The 17,500-nt window shown below is 41.2% G+C and overlaps 1 long non-coding RNA gene and 1 pseudogene across 1 annotated transcript; one reads left to right on the top strand and one right to left on the bottom strand.

The window, feature by feature from the left end:
- Positions 1 to 663: 663 nt before the first annotated feature.
- Positions 664 to 4,704, bottom strand: LOC148735086 (uncharacterized; annotated as a pseudogene).
- Positions 4,705 to 8,271: 3,567 nt separating this feature from the next.
- Positions 8,272 to 9,640, top strand: LOC111342937 (uncharacterized). Its single transcript, XR_015999251.1, has 2 exons — positions 8,272 to 8,808; positions 9,370 to 9,640. It is a non-coding gene; the product is annotated as an uncharacterized LOC111342937 (long non-coding RNA).
- The last annotated feature ends 7,860 nt before the right edge of the window (positions 9,641 to 17,500 follow it).

Raw genomic sequence — 17,500 nt, 5'->3', positions numbered from 1 at the left:
GTAAAATGAGACAAGTAAAATTAAACAAGAAAGGGCAAGGACAAGCAGTAGCAAGCCCCACACTGCCCCAAATAAATAACAAATCCAAACGGGCAAGGACAAGCATGGCTAACAGAAGTTGCCGCAGTAGCAAGTCCCACACTGCCCCAAAGAAATACTAAATAAAGACGGGCAAGGACTAGTTTGGCTAACAAAAGTTGCCAGAGCAGTAAGCCCCACACTGCCCGAAATAAGTAATAAATAAAGACGGGCAAGGACATGCATAGCTCATCCCACAACTGCCCTGAGTAACAAAATTGACGAAACAGGACACAAAGAAATAAATGAATAAAATAAAGGTTAATCTAGGAAGCCTGTCAAGAAGACAGCATGCAAAGCACCTTTAAAGTGGCGCCTCGGTAGCTGCGGCACAAACGATATTGATGAAAAGAGTTCACATGAACCCCGTCGGACGAATAAGGGTCAACCGAAGGGTTGTTAAAACCCCTAATGACACCAACAAAAAACATTAGGAATGGGCTCTAACACGCCACGAAGATATTGATTAAGTATCGATGCAGCGTCGTTGAAAATCGGCGCTAATTTTTTTAAACAAGAGCAGACCAAGAGCAGATTTATTTCTTTGCGCTAACACGAGGTAACACCTCGCACACACCTATGACCCGAACCGAAATAGGGTCAAGGAGTATTCGTACTAACTCTTCAATTTCCAAGTCGGCAACTTCAGGGAGAAGGCGAGCAAGATCATTCGTACCTAATTCCAAAATAACAACTTGAGGGGACAAAGAGGAAACAATTCCGAGGTCGCTGCGCAATCTTGCCACCGTAAGGCTGCCAACGTCGTGTAAATGAACAATGGCGTCATCGGAGAGACCAAAAGTGTCATCAGACCGTGAATCGAGATGCGAACGAAAGTCATCCCGAAGCCTACGAAAAAAAGAATGACCTAATAACAGAACTGAAGGGGCAGAAGAAGCCATGGGAATGAATGGAAAACCACAACAATCAGGGCGGGGGGGGGGGGAGGAAGTGTGAAAACAACACGGCAATGAACTGCAACAACGATCCGCACAGCGACCGAAATTGGCATGGAATAGTAAACGAGAGGCTCGAAAGCAAGACGAAATGGCAGTAAATATAAAAACGTATAAAAACTTACCACGCAGCAAGTCAAAAATCAGCTTCTCACTCCGAGTAATCGAGGCGAATGATGAGGACATGGCTGGGGAGTTAATGTGACTTGTAAAAACCCTCAGAGGGGGTCAAACCCATTGACCCCTGACCCAACCCAGACCCCCTTGATTGTGAAATAAACCCGGGTCAAAGAGAGAAGGCATAACAATTCTATTTGCGAGCAAATATTTTGTTTCTGGATGCTTTTTTTACATTTAGAGAACAGTCAATGTTATCTAAAACAGTTCGAGTGCTTGTCTCAGCCTTGCAAACTCGCAAAACTGGCCCTTCACTTACATTAGGGCCCAGATTCTTTATACATTGCTTCAGAAAGTTATTACTATGTTCAACGTCAAGATCCAGGGTATGTTTGTGCCACGAGTGTTGTGGTGGTTGACCGACCTGTTCCAAACAAATCTCTCACTGTCTCTGGGTTACAAAAGAGAATGTACTAAGAAAAATTGATATAGGCACTCCAATGTGTATTTCGCACTACCACTACCATCAGCTCTACAGTATAACATTATATACTTATACTGTCGCATGATGCGTTCCCCATCTCCTTCTTTCACAGCATTGAGAAAATTAAAAAAAATATAACCATCAGCCAGAAGTGCGCAGTTATAATTGAACATATCATCTAAATTTGGAAAGGAAGGATCTTCAGGCTTTGGTTTCGAGGGAGAAAATGTGTTCTGCTCTTCAATGACAACTGGAGGATTGTGAGATAGTTCATGGTTTCTTCTGCTTTTACCATTGAATGCAAACGATTTTGAACAATCCTCAAACCGACATGGAAATTGCCCATCTTCATTCAAACCCTGCTGTAGCAAGTTCTCTTTTTCCTGTTCCAATAGCACAGCATCCACCATAACATTTGCTTTCCCCTGGTCAAATATGAATTCGTGAACCACCTTAGCTGAAATATCTACCAGTGCTTTGTGCCTTTCAGACTTCGTCATTAATTGAAGATTGCCTGGCAGTGACGAGTTTGCAGTACCTGTTTTGCCTTTGAAATCAAGATTTGACATCACAACTGCTATAACTCGCGCCTTCACTTCCACTTCCAAGAAATCCTTGTCAGCTCGGTAGGCCAACTTTGGTTCACCATTTACATTTCGCCTGTTTATTAGACTTCGATCGGAGAAGAGGGTGCTTTCCGCTGTAAAAACGGTTATAGATAAGCTGAAACACAGACAATACACAATGTTACAATGAATACATTTTTTAGTGCTTATTGATAATTGTCCAGACAATAGCATGCTCTAGCTGTGCACTATGTTCTTTCCTGAGCTCCATTCCAACTCTGAGATTTCTACAAGTTTACTATATGATGCAAATGTTGTAAACATTAAAATGACATTAACCGGTGTTTTCCACTTGAGCCAATATTGAAAAAAGCAAAATATAGCTCTTACTTGCATACCATAAGTAAAAGGTATACATCAACACAGGATATTCTCACAGAAAATGAAAATGATGGGTTTTTTTATACTTACAAAAGCATGAGTGCTTAACATAAACTATATGCCATGGACAGTCTAAGACATAGGTAATGAACAAACTGAACACAGGCATTGCAATTTTTCAAAATCTGAGCAAATTTGTTGAAATCTATTATCAAGAGGATAAATTAAATTGGTCAGCACTGTGTTTTATTTTTAAGTCAATTTGCCCTTTATTAGGTAAAGTAGCTTCGTGCTGTATTTTAATGCCGGCACTAATTTGCAAGAAACACCCAACATCAATCCACTACAACATTATAATTCATGAAATACTTACAGTCAAGAGTTTAACCCCTGCATGCCAGTCTCCCAACTGCAAATTTATACCATCCAGTCTCTCTTCTTGGGTGTAGCCATTTGCAATGCTTGCTATTGTGTTGACAGCATGCTCAACACTGAGTTGATCTCCTGCAAATAACTGAGAATCAACTTTACCTTTCCCATTTTGTGGCAGATAAGTGTGAAATTCCTGGAGTACAGCCAACATTTCCTCATTTATATTTTAGTTTTTGAAAATAACTCCAAGGGGAACCTATAAAGTAACATAAGGAATTTTATCTTTTGTTTTGAAGTTACACAAAAGAAATAAGCTAATTGAGTAAGATCGTTATCAAATCTGTAGTTTATAGAAGTATACTTAAAGTTTGTAGTCTCAGAACATTTATTTCATTAACTGCCTTGGCTTACAGCCTGTTCTCATGATAACAAATGCTTTTTGGAGCAATAACCTATTTTCTTTTTAATAGCCAATCAAACTATAACTATATTATCTATACAGTATTTCACATCTAGTGTTACTAATTCTAGTTAGTCCATACATCACCTTGCTTGACTTTGAAGACATCTCCTTAGAATATCTATGAGGGATATGGTTGATACAAAGATCTTTTAGTGGAGCTAGCTGTTAAAAGTAATCTGTCAAAATTCTGGATGTTAAAACAACATAATCCATTCTCTGTTTTTCATTATCAGCGATGGTGGGGAGAAACTTGAGATTCTGTATATCAAGAATGTCAGATTTTGCCATCTTACTATCAAGGGGGTTTCCACTAACTCTGTTCTCTATCTTCATATGGTTTACCCAGTGATAGTCACAGTTCTGTTTGGTTGCTTTCGTGTTTCGTCTATGCAAATTCAGGTCGATGTTATCAAAGGAGACAACAAATCCTGGAGGGGATGATTCTTGGTACTTTTCAATTTCCTTGGCAATGTCAGCTCTGTCTAGAAAAGGGGTTGAAGCACTTTTCTTGTCAAGAAGTAATTTGAGGTAAACATTGGCCTATGTTATTTCTTTCTTAGCATTTGAAGCTGTATATCATGATCCTCTCCCACCTGATCCAGTTTGCTTAGTATACAACTATTAGATGCAGTTAACTTCAACTTTGACAATCTTTTCAGAGTAGTCTGTAGAAAAATAAGAAGAAAAATGCACACTTCAAAACTATTCTAGTTGGATATATGGCTATCATGTTCTTGAACTTCTTTACTTCTTTGTGTTTATAATAATATTATAAACTATATATTGCTCACCTATTTTACTTGATGTAAGCACTATGCAAATAACAAATGTATTTAGTTATTTACATGACTATCTGTTGTTTACTTATTATATGTTTGTTTTATTGTTTATGTACTTAATTTACTAAATTATCATGATAGCCACACTTAATTAAGTATTCTTATATTATAAAAAGTTCTATTCGATATTGCAGACTTTCCAACTTACTTCTATCGATCCAGTCTTTAATGGTATACCAAGCGCAGTAGTTTTAGCATTCATTTCGCTGTTCCTTTGCTTTAAAAGGATCGAACCTGCTAGGGCCATACTGGGGCTCCATATCTGAACAGTTGATTTGCTGGTTGTACTTGCCATCAACAGAAAAGAGTAAAATATAGGCCCTTTCTGTTGCCATTCTTCGCAAAGGGACTTGAATTCAAACTTCATCAGGTCTTCTTTAGAAGTTTTTCTCAGAAGGGTGGGATTATTACGAGAACAGAGGATCTTCACCTCTGTTGAAACCTGCATCAGAACCCTTTTAATTACATGTTGCCTGGTTAGTTGGCACTTTATAATTGCGGATGATGTGCGCGACAGTTCACCAGAGGCTAATGTTTTTCCAATTCGGCTAAATTCACCGTGTAAGACTTTTCTAACCGCTCGACTCGGATAGTTTATCTTTATCTCTCCTTCGACGTTCTTTGCTGGTGAAGACGTAGGAGTTGAAGTTTTCAGTGGACATAGTGGCAGTGCGTTTGCTTCAAGAGCATTTGTTGAACACAATTTCAGAGGCTCAAACAAGATTTTACTTATAAAAGAGGTAGAACTCTGCACTTGCCTCTCATTTATTTCATGAGAAAGCTTTTGCGATGAAGTACATAAGGGTATCATGAAAACTCCGCAATTTCGCTGTTCTCTTTTCAACAAGGACGCTACTCTCTTGTTCAGGTTTATTTAGCCTCTTTAATCTTGTTTTGCTCTCTTTAAACTTTTCGTTAAGTAAGTTCTTCGACTTTCTTTCTGGCATTTTGAAGCTTTTTCAGTTTATCATAACACTGTTTGCAGACATAAACATCTGGATTGTGATTATTAGACAAATTAATCTCAAGTGCGAAGTCGACTAGTCCCTTTAGATCGACTGAACTCTTCGCAAATATAAGCAATCTCTCTTTCTTGGCGGCTAATTTTGAGCACGAGAAACAGTAGTCTTTCTCCCAAGATATTTGATTGGTGTTTGACTCATAGCTTCGTTATAATACGTTTTGAAAGTGGATCAAAACCTTGCACTAGAATAAAATGTACAAACTTGCAGCCGTAGCAAACCTACACATGTTAGCGCGAATTCGCGCTAAATCCGATTCGCTGATTGGTTAACCGAATTCTGATTGGCTCATGCATATAATCGAAATGGAATGTTGCTCTGCTTGAAGCAACCGTGTCTGTGAGGGAGCTTTGCGTGACCGAAACATCATGGCTGCGGGGAGACTAGGCGTCAGGTAACAAATTAAGAGGCATATTGAAGACCTCACAAAATTTGGCTACTCCTTTTCTAACTTCGCTCTCAAATGCAGCAAACACCATTTTTCTGTTGACATCTTTTCCTTGAAGGGTTCTCAGATTAAAATCAACCTATTATTATTTATTTTCTCGGAGATATTAGCATGTTATTTTTGCTATTTTTTTAAATTCGAGATGAAATAAAGGCTTGTTGTTGTTGTTGTTGTTGTTGTTGATCTTGAGGGTGGCTACCATTTGCGAGAAAGTAATAACCCAGGGACAACTACAAGACTTGGTTTGGTTGCCCATAGAATATTTTGGTTGCCCAAGCTCTTGCCCCAGTTCAAGTCAATAAACTAATACAGGTAGTTGTTTCAGTAAGATATTTTCAAGCTTTTCAAGGTGCACTTTTTTATTGCTGAAATACTTCATGTCTGTGTACACAGACTGGTATCCAAATATGGTCAACGAAACCAAAGACGTAACTTACGTAATATCTCCCTTTCTTTCAAAAAAGAAAACAACTGTAACAGAACTTAGCTACAAATAAAAAACGGGCTAACTTATGTAACTCAAAAACTTGAGGAAGCCAAGACTAAACTTAGGTCTTAAATGAACTTAGTGGTTTTCAGGGTCTCGAGAACAATATCTGGAGATGAGCAAGCCTTTCTGGAGCCACTTTGATGGAATCAAAGTGGGTGAGTGTTTTAAGTTCTATGGCGAAAACTTGAAAGTTGTCTGCCATGGGAGTAGTATAGGGGGCCTATATGGAAACAACAGAGAGGTCTGGGTCCAAGTGACTCGGATCTAATTAAATATTCATACCGCTTAGGTGCACGAGGGGTTTTTAGGGCATAATTAAATCCGCGTAGGTGCACGAAGGGTTTAGGGTTGTTGGGGAGGGTAGGGTTAGATTTCACGTAGGTTCGTGCGTAGGGTTTCAGTTTTAAAAAATAACGTTACAATAAGTACAAAGGGAACAAAAGAATCCAAGCTGGCGGAGGGATTAAGTACAACATTGGTTTTACATATAAGAAATTTTATTGTCACGCCACGTGCCTACATACAATGTGTGTTTAAGAGTTCATAATAGCAATTAAATGTTCTGGAAAAGGTTCAGGAGTGTCCTCCTTAATGTCTTCTGTCTTCTCGGGTGTCACAAACACTTCATCGTTGTCGCTGCTTTGTTCGTCTGCCAAACAGTTTCTGTATAGCTGTTCACAATGTTGCGTGTAAGCGAGGAAAGCTTTCATGACATCTGCGTACAGTTTAAACAATTTATCATCATCGTTTTCTACTTGTGTAGGTTCGTAGGCTTGTATGTAGCTGTTGACATGCCTCTGCATTCGGCAGTAGTCATCATAGACAGTATTTTTCTCTAGATGCGTAGTAAGTCATATAAAGAAACTCCAGATCATTTAGGGTTGTCTTGTAAATGTTCAAACATTTTGAAGTAAGCTCTGTTTGTTCTGAAATGATAGGTGGTTCTGTGAGTGAAGTATTTTAATATAGAGGTAGTTTGTCAATCACCGGTATTGCTCGTCATCAGAAGTGTTGTAGTCAGTACTGCAACCAGAGGAATCTCTGGGGAGAGGATTATCTTCACAATAACGAACAAATTTGTCAAAAGCCAACATCACGCCATTGTAGGCTTTTCTGAATCGTTTCTCGTCGTCGCTGGCATCGGCAGGGGCGTCTGAGACAGAGTGTGCAATTCTCGTTCTAATTTTTTTCCAAATCAGTGTGTTTGGCTCGCTCGTCTACACAAGTCACGACTTCGTCTAGAACCACACAGGCATGGGCAGGGTACTCTTCCAAGTCTTTGGTCACTCCCAGCAGTTTGGCAGAATCTTTAATCACTCGAAGGTAATTTGTGAAAGCGTCAAACACTCCAGTTTGCGCTTGTTTTATTTCTGATGTTGGAGCTTCTCGTATTCCTGCCAAGTCTTTCATGGTGTTTAAGTTATAGTCTAAATCTCCTGTAGTTGCATCTACTCTCAATCGTAAAGCATACAAACAATTTCACAAGCTGCAGACCAAGGGCGAGTATGAATAGAGGAAGGCATCGTTCTGTCTCGTGTGCAGTCTAGGTATCAAATGGTAAAAAAGTGTAGGTAGCAGTAGTGTTTTATAAAAACGAACTGTCAATCACTTTTTTGGCGTGGTTTCTTGATCCGTGAATAGTATACGTTTCTTACAAGAGGATATGTCATTCTCGTAATGATATCGCACAATCCAAGAGTGCTTGCATTACCTTACTGCGTAATTCCCAGGTTCTTCCATCCTAATCGTTCTCGTCGGGTGCAAAGTCGATTAAGTACTTTTCTGCATCTCGAATCACTCTTCTCAAGGAATCGTCGTCAGAGTGAAACTCCATGACATCTAGCAACTCATCCATCGCTAACACGCCAAGTATAGGGTTCGTTTCCAAAGTAGGGTTCATGGTGAATGATACATATGTCATTCCAGTGCCAGTGGATAGATAAGAAAATTACACAGTAGATAGGGTCGCGTCTCTTTTAGGTAGCGTCGCGTCCCTTTTAGGTAGCGTCGCGTCTCTTTTGGGTAGCGTCGCGTCGCGTCTCTTTTAGGTAGCATCGCGTCCCTGTTAAATAGCGTCGCTATGTATTAAGCTACAACTGTTTCACCACTTTACACAGTCTAGAAGCAGCAGTTCAGATGTGTAGGATGGAAACACCAGCGAAGAAACCTACCAAAGGAGTCAAAGGTAAGAGAAATCTTCCCCAGAGCAAAAAGAAGTTTTGCCAGAAGTTAAGAAAGAAGGACTACCGGAATTCAAGAAAGAATGGAGGAAGAATCATCCTGGTCCCGTCATGATAGATGGAGTGCATTCTAAGAATGAAGAGCCAAAGAAAAACTGGGTAAAGAACAAAAATGTTAAAAACCTTTCCTTGGATTTGAATTCCCAAGTGCCAGTCATGCAGACCCCTATTACAGTAATCCATCCCTCGTAGTACCCAAACCCGGATTTGACATCAGAACAGCCGTTGAGACAGCTCGCTAATTTGGTAGATTCGATTAAGCCAGAGTATTTGCAAGAGGGTCCCCAGGTACAGCCACAAGATCCACCAGTGCAAGTGAATGTCGTGGAGGAAGGAGAGATATCAGAAGCAGGTAATTTTCAATATGGTATTTTGGAGGAATTACTGGCCGATGTAGGAGTGTGGTACCCATGCTCCATTCATAACGTGGGAATGAATGAAGTACATTCCCACAAGGAATGGATACAAAGCGTGTACCTCACCTGTCCCATCGACAATTGCCCAGTCTTCATGGATCTGAAGGATTTCAGTACCTACAACGACCAATGTCGCAGGCAGGGGCACGAGTGGATTACCCTCGACAAGATTGCTGTTATGAAGTGCGAGTGCGGTGAGACTCCTACATTGGGCATGTCGAAGACCGACAAAAATTTTAATCAGTTGTACCTACGATGTAGTAGGAATTATTGGGAATTATTTCAGCGGTGGCGATTCCTCCCCAAAGAAAGAAACATGGCGATTCTCACCCGTTAATTGTATTTCTTTGTGTAGACTCTGTGACTCAGGACACCACTGAAGTCCAAGATATTATCACCATCAATGTGCAAGTAGGACATGTGTTACAAGACTTGACTTGAATTATTTTTTGTCAACACGTGTGTAAGCAGTTTGTTTGTTTGATTATTTTTCATAGATCGTCAAGAGGGACTAGAAATAGCTTATGCCATGGGTAACGCGACTAAGCTGGAAGAGCATGCTAAGGAAGACATCTTTGAAATAGCACAGTTGATAGGATTTTCCAAGTTTAAGAAAGTATCCAGTAGATTAAACGTCACCGAAGACGAATTACGCTGTATTAAATGCGATTTAGAATTGTACGTGGACATCTTAGATAAGTAGTGATGTTTTAGAAGTATCTGAATGGATGTATCGCGATTGATAAATGAAATGAGTGTCGTAAAGAATTGTCTGTCATTTTATTCGAATCATGGGGAAACGCAGAAGAAGAAGGGCAAGGAAATCTAAGAAAAAACAACTGAGGGGGTACTTCTATCAGAAAAGTCAATCAATGGCTTAGAAAAGGCCCCTCTCTCACCGATAAGATAGCATATACAGCCAGTATGCTTTTATCGGGGCCCGCGCCCAGATTCGGAAAACTTGGTACCCTAAGAGGAAAACAAGCTTTGAAAGGGATCGTCGATAATGTGAATGATTATAAGAAAAGGCGTCGATAAATCTCATCAGTGTTTACCATGTCTCTCTACTTTACGTTCATTACTCTCTACTAACCTTCTTTTGTCGGAGAATAGAGAATATCATATACACGTCCGAACAAAGTCGTGTACTGTATGATTGGATTCCTCATGGATGCGAACTTACCTTGTTCAATTACGTAGTGAGACCTACCACCTTTTCCCTGTCGCAAAGAGTGTTTCACTTGATGTTATTCATCAGATGGTATCGGGAGAAATATACATATAGAGCCTATCGTGAGCTGTACTCGCGGTACCTTTGTAAGTATTGGATGATGTACTACTGCGTCAAAGTGTGGATGACGTTAATAATTCTCAAAGTCTATTACGGAATGCAGTGCCCAAGACAAAAACTGAACGCGTTGAATACGAATCACCTGGACATATTGGGAGTCTAGGAGGTATTCATCCGTATTAGACCATGCCCAAAACAGGATTCGTTTTACCTTCTTTTTCGCTTAGTACGGATGATTAACGTACTATTAAAATTAAGCCGATTTGATCAGACTTGTTTAAGTTCTGCTGTTCTTGCCCATTATAAACCTAAAAATTCTATCTTTCTTTTATTTGTTTATCTACATCTATGCAAAGGAATTATAAATTTAGGAAATAATCGGTTGAAAAAGAAGATAAAACAAATAGGTCTTACGGCTGAGTAATAAACCTTCCAAAGCCGTGATGAGTTGTCCGTACCGATTACTAAGGTACTAACGTACTAAGCAAATTCAGAACAAGCCGTGATGAGTTTTCCGTACCGAGTACTAAGGTACTAACGTACTAAGCAAATTCAGAACAAGCCGTGATGAGTTGTCTGTACCGAGTACTGAGGTACTAACGTACTAACGTACTAAGCAAATTCAGAACAAGCCGTGATGAGTTGTCGAGTACTGAGGTACTAACGTACTAAGCAAATTCAGAACAAGCCGTGATGAGTTGTCCGTACCGATTACTAAGGTACTAACGTACTAAGCAAATTCAGAACAAGCCGTGATGAGTTGTCGAGTACTGAGGTACTAACGTACTAAGCAAATTCAGAACAAGCCGTGATGAGTTGTCCGTACCGATTACTAAGGTACTAACGTACTAAGCAAATTCAGAACAAGCCGTGATGAGTTGTCGAGTACTGAGGTACTAACGTACTAAGCAAATTCAGAACAAGCCGTGATGAGTTGTCCGTACCGATTACTAAGGTACTAACGTACTAAGCAAATTCAGAACAAGCCGTGATGAGTTTTCCGTACCGAGTACTATGGTACTAACGTACTTACGTACTAAGCAAATTCAGAACAAGCCGTGATGAGTTTTCCGTACCGAGTACTAAGGTACTAACGTACTAAGCAAATTCAGAACAAGCCGTGATGAGTTTTCCGTACCGAGTACTAAGGTACTAACGTACTAAGCAAATTCAGAACAAGCCGTGATGAGTTTTCCGTACCGAGTACTAAGGTACTAACGTACTAAACATATGAGCAACAAGCCGTGATGAGTTGTCCTTATTGAGTACCACAAAATACGGCAAATACGGCACAACTCGTAAAAATACTTAGCGATACTACACAACAAAATATTTAATAAGACATATCTATATGAATAATTTAACTCCAAAACTTTGCAAGTGCAACTTTAACGGTATTCTTTTTCTCAACAACACAAACTGCCCTCCTTTTTTCACAGACTAAATCAAATGTTCAATTTCATGGCATGCATGAAAAGAACGAGAGTTGTAGTTAGTACGCTAGTACTTAGGTATTCATGCTTGCTCGAGAGGTTTACTTAGTACGCTAGTACGTAGGTATTCCTGCTCGCTCGAGAGCTGTAGTTAGTACGCTAATACGCTAGTACGTAGGTATTCCTGCTCGCTCGAGTGCTTTAGTTAGTACGCTAGTACGTAGGTATTCCTGCTCGTTCGAGAGTTGTAGTTAGTACGCTAGTACGTAGGTATTCATGCTTGCTCGAGAAGTTGAGTTAGTGCGCTAGTACGCTAGTACGCTAGTACGTAGGTATTCATGCTTGCTCGAGAGGTTTACTTAGTACGCTAGTACATAGGTATTCCCGCTCGTTCGAGAGTTGTAGTTAGTACGCTAGTACGCTAGTACGTAGGTATTCATGCTTGCTCGAGAGGTTTAGTTAGTACGCTAGTACGCTAGTACTTAGGTATTCATGCTTGCGCGAGAGGTTTACTTAGTACGCTAGTACGTAGGTATTCCTGCTCGCTCGAGAGCTGTAGTTAGTATGCTAGTACGTAGGTATTCCTGCTCGCTCGAGAGTTGTAGTTAGTACGCTAGTACGCTAGTACGTAGGTATTCATGCTTGCTCGCGAGAGGTTTAGTACTGTTAGTACTGTAGTACTGATGAAAGCTGTTCATACGGTAGTACTGATGAATAAGCAAAAATCTACAGAAAAGCATTCCTGTAATGGGCAGCATATGTCCGTATGCCAAAGCACAAAAAATTCCCCTATCTCAAGCCAAAAAAGAATTGGAAAGAAATTTAGCCTACACCCTTCACAAACCGCGGCGTCACCGACGAGAGTTTTCACCCGTGGTAGTCTTTGATATTTACGAGCAATGGGTGGCAGATTTGATCGAAGTACAGACGATTGCAAAAGAAAATAAAGGTTTCCGATACATTTTGATCGCGGTAGATGCCTTTTCCAAATATGCGTGGGCAGTGCCCCTTAAAAAGAAAACGGGGAAGGAGGTGACGGACGCGTTTACCAAAATCATAAAACAAGGCAGGAAACCCCAGAAATTACAAACAGATACCGGGAAAGAATTTTACAACGAGACCTTTCAAGCCTGGCTAACCACGCAAGGCATTCACCATTTTTCCACACACGGAGATGTGAAAGCGAGTATCGCCGAACAATTCATTCGCACCTTAAAATCCAAACTGTATCGCTATTTCACTGCCGCCAATACGTTGAAATATAGCGATGTCCTGCCCAAATTACTCTATCAATATAACCACACCTTTCATCGCAGCATACGCATGGCACCCGTCAAAGTGAACGAAAAGAATAAAACGCAAGTCTGGGAGTCGCTGTACAGTAATTTGGAGGTGTCCAATAAACCTCTATTTAAAGTCGGTGATAAAGTGCGGCTCAATAAGAAATTTCGTACGTTTAAAAAGAGTTATTTCCCGGGTTGGACAGAAGAAGTATTTGAAATTCGTAAAGTCGTCCCCGGGGAAGTCATCACCTACAAAGTGCGAGAATTAGACGAGACGTCTTTGCAAGGAAGTTTCTATTCGTGGGATTTACAAAAAGTACACGGGGATGCAGCGGCGTATTTTCGCATGGAGAAAGTATTAAAACGGGCGAAAGATAAATTATTTGTCAGGTGGAAAGGGTATCCTAGTAAATATAACAGCTGGATTTACAAAAAAGATTTAAAGTAATTGGTGACATCATGAGAGGCGGAACTTTACGGAGATTTCAGGTGTACGTTCCCGGAGACCAGAAAGGGGGTGCCATTCATCGATGGCTGCCACGCCCTCCTCCTTTCATAGGGAGTTGGGATAGACGGTATCCGGAATTTCAAGTGGGTGCAGGCATCAAAGACATGGTGAAAGATGTCGCGTGCGAAACGGGAAGAGGCCTTAAAAGGACGTTCACGCAACGTTCCCTGTCAGAATTTCCTAGAGGAGTGAAAAGAGGAGTAAAGAGAGCCGTCAAGCACGAAGTGAAGAGAAGAGTGACTAGGAAAATCGACGATATTTTTGCCGATTAAAGATGGTGTACTGGGGAGAAGCCAGAGTAAGGAGTGGTCATATAGGGGTGGGTACCTCGTCCCCTGGAGATGTGGTTACCACCATATTAAAACGATGTAAAAGAAAGAAACAGAGGGGAGGATTTGTACGTATAAAGAAATTACAAAGACGTCGCCGAGCTCAGAAACGCAGGAGACGTTGAAGTATCAACATATCCATCAAAGGCGCAGAACAGAACCCGAGTTTGAATTTGTTTCGTGTCCCACCTGTAGACCTTTCTACGGTGAAGTCGCGTTTTATGAAAGTATCACCTCAGACCTCTAGCATTACACCCATAGAGGTGTACGTACCTAAACAGACCGAGTTTATCGATTTGACAAGAAGTTTTGTGGAATTAGATTTAGCCTTTCAAACCACAGCCAGTGGCAATCTCACTTCCCGAGCAGATACAGACTGTAACCTCTTATCACCCGTCAATAACATAGCTCACTCCCTGTTTAAACAAATTAATGTGAAACTCAATGGAACTCTCATCACCGAGCAAGTGGACATGTATCACCTGAAAGCCTACATACAGACCCTTTTGAATTTTGACCGCGCAGACGGGGAAACCATCGTAGCTCCAGCCGGGTTGAGAAACGATATCGACTCTCCCGAAATGTATACAGCCATGGTACTTTTAATGCGTTATCATCCACCCAGAAAGCGAGTATCAAAACACAGAAAGCAGATGTCCGGAATTATTATGCGTTAGGAAAACACAGAATACTGAGAATGGTTCTCTTTGTGGATATTTTCCATCAAGGGAAATGGTTAGTGCCCAGGACAGAGATGGATTTAAAATTTTATCTCAATCCGGTGGTGCTTTACTTTAACGTGGAAGACAATCCTGGGGCCGAAGAAGTCCGGCAAAATGCAGACCATATCAAACTCACCTTTTATGTCTGCTTAGTATCCCTCAATCCCTCTGTGTACGATAATGCCATGAGCATCATCACCAAATCTCCAGCCAAATATCCCATCATTCGTACAGAAATGCGACAGTTTCCCCTCGATAATGGGGCTACTTCTGAAGAAATCATCAACCGTTTAACGGGAAAATACCCCAGAGAATCGTGCTGGGAATTCTAGCCACCACAGCCTTTAATGGGCAACACGACAAAGACCCTTTTGCCTTTGGGCAATTTGGAGTGGAATGAGTCAAACAGATGTGGAATGGAGAAGAATACCCTTACGAGACGATGCAATTGAACACAGGGAACGGGTACAGAGATATGATGGGGTATCATAGGCTTTTGGAAGCCACTGGATGCCTGTATAGAAAAGGTGGAAACATGATTCGAGCTGCCAAATGGGGCCATGGAAAGAATTGTACCCTGTTTGCCTGGTCAAACATGGCCAACGGAAGACACGATGATCCTATCTTACTCCCTAAAGAAGCAGGGTTTATTAACATCCAACTGAAATGTGCAGCACAAACAGCGCAGAGAACCATTGTGATTTACAGCGACTACGAAAGCATGCTGGAGAGCGATGGCTTTAAAGGAGGTGTCAGCATGGATGTGAATTAGAAGGCGATGGAGTTTGTACGGTTATCTACAGATCAATTAAACGCCTTGGGATGCGTGATCCCATCCTGAAACGGTTCTATGTCAGAGCGTTTGCCCGTGACGAATTACCCGACCCCCACCCTCAAGGGATTCCACAAGCCTACATCGTGAATACTCACCCCGGACATAAACCCGGAGAGCATTGGATCGCAGTCTGGACCTACGATGATTCTTGCGAACTTTTAGATAGTTACAGTTTAGATTTACATACCTACCAATGTCTCGCTCTGTTTATCGTGTGGTTAAACCTATGGAAATACATTTGTAAAAACGATCGTGCCTTACAGTCGGTCAAAACGGCCAGTTGCGGTGATTATGTGATGGTGTATTTGATGTGTAAAGCGCGAGGTCAAAGCATGAATGATTTTTTGTTATTTTACAGCATCGGATTATGGGCAGAACGATCATATCGTAGGCAACATGTTAGAAGAGATGATTCACAAGTTAATAAAATAATGCGGTCACATACGAGTGTCATTTCTGTGTGTGAGGGGAACATGGGAACATCCTGCTTAGAAGAGGGGTTTTCCATTAAATGTCCGTCCAATCTATTAATAGTAGGCCCCACCAGTTGCGGGAAAACCACGTTTCTAAAACGCTTGTTGTTAGAAAACCCGGAGGTATTTGCCGTACCTCCGAAACGCATTCGTTATTGCCACGGATCGTGGCAACCGAATTTTGATGTCATGCTAGCGCGAGGTATCGATTTTTACGAAGGTGTTCCCGACGACGACAAGATTAAAGAATGGTTTGGCGATACGAAAGGAGGACTGTTAGTACTGGACGATTTGATGGCCGAAGGCGGAAACGATAAAGACATTCTCAACTTGTTTATCCGATATTCGCATCATTTAAACCTGATCGTGTGTTACCTCTGTCAAGATATGTTTCCAGCGGGTAAATATGCCAAAACCTTCTCTAGAAATGCGCAATACATCATTGCGTTTAAGAATCCCCGCCATCAAATCGGATTACGGAATTTACTCTTACAGATGTACCCTACCAAATGGCAAGAGGTCATGGGGGTATATAACGAATGCACGGAAAGACCGTATAGTTATTTGTGTTTTGATGTGCACCCGGCCAGTCGCGATTCTATGAGACTTGTGAGTCACCTGTTAAAACACGAAGGTTGCATGAGGTGTTACAGGCATGCCCAAGCGTCTTAAAACGAGATAAATAAGTATGAAGTCAAGAAAACGACGCATTGTGTCCGTGAGAGGTAAAGCGAAAAGACCTAAGAGGCGAAAAAGAAGGGTACTAAAAGGAGGATTTTTAGCATTGTTAATGGCCTTGATTACGGCCATTATAAAAGCCACGACGTAAATGGCCAGACGCAGTAAACGCACTCTAAGAAGAGGACGAAGAACGAAAAGGAGGGGGAGAAAGAGGGGACAAAAAGGCGGGATATTACCTTTAGCAGCACTCATCCCCGCGCTCATTGCGGGAGGAAAAGCCTTAGGGTTAGGAGCATTGAGTGGCGCAGCTGGATTTGGGGCTAAGAAAGCTTTGGAAGCGGCTACTAAAAAGCGACGATGAATCGCATGAAAAGAAATATCGATTTTTTAAAATCCATCTTGCGCCAAAAAAAATGCGAATCTCCGAAAGGAAAAAATTTTACATGCCAGTAAAGATCAAATCAATAGCGTGAGTGAATTAGTGTTGAACATGCTGAAACGAAGGATAGCGTTACCACCTCAGACGGTGGCAAAATTGAGAAAGTATAGCGGTGTGTTGCGCGAGGTGGGTAGACGCGTCAACTCTTTAAAAAAACGGAGACAGTTACTTGCCTCTCAGACGGGTGGTGGCTTTTGGCGAGGAATGAACGAAGTGTTCTGTCGTTGTCCCTTAAAATGAGTAAACCCAAGATAGTGGTAGAAGAGAATAAAGATCAAGTAGACGCAGGTATTACCTTTCATATTGAGTTTGATGAGAGTGGTGAAAACAGCAGCACCAACACCAGCACGGGGTGTGTTGCTGGTTACGTTGGATAAGCGAACACATTTTGATACCATTACTTAAATTATGGAAAAGAAACTGATCGTCAACCCGCGAGAATTTCAAGTGCTGCTGGATTTTTATAAGGGGAAAATATCAGAAAGTACCCTGTTAGATAAAGCAGCACGAGTCGCAGCCGAAACTCAGATGTTACTGAGCGATCCTCACACGCAGGCAGGGCTGAAAGAGTCCATGATAAAAAAATTATTAATGCAAGAACGACAATTAACCGATGAGTTGAGACTATTACCCA

The sequence above is a fragment of the Stylophora pistillata genome, chromosome 3, assembly GCF_964205215.1.
Source record: "Stylophora pistillata chromosome 3, jaStyPist1.2, whole genome shotgun sequence".
In the NCBI taxonomy this organism is placed as follows: Eukaryota; Metazoa; Cnidaria; class Anthozoa; order Scleractinia; family Pocilloporidae; genus Stylophora; species Stylophora pistillata.
Note: the sequence above shows the minus strand (reverse complement) of the source record. Positions and strands in the feature narration are given on the sequence as shown.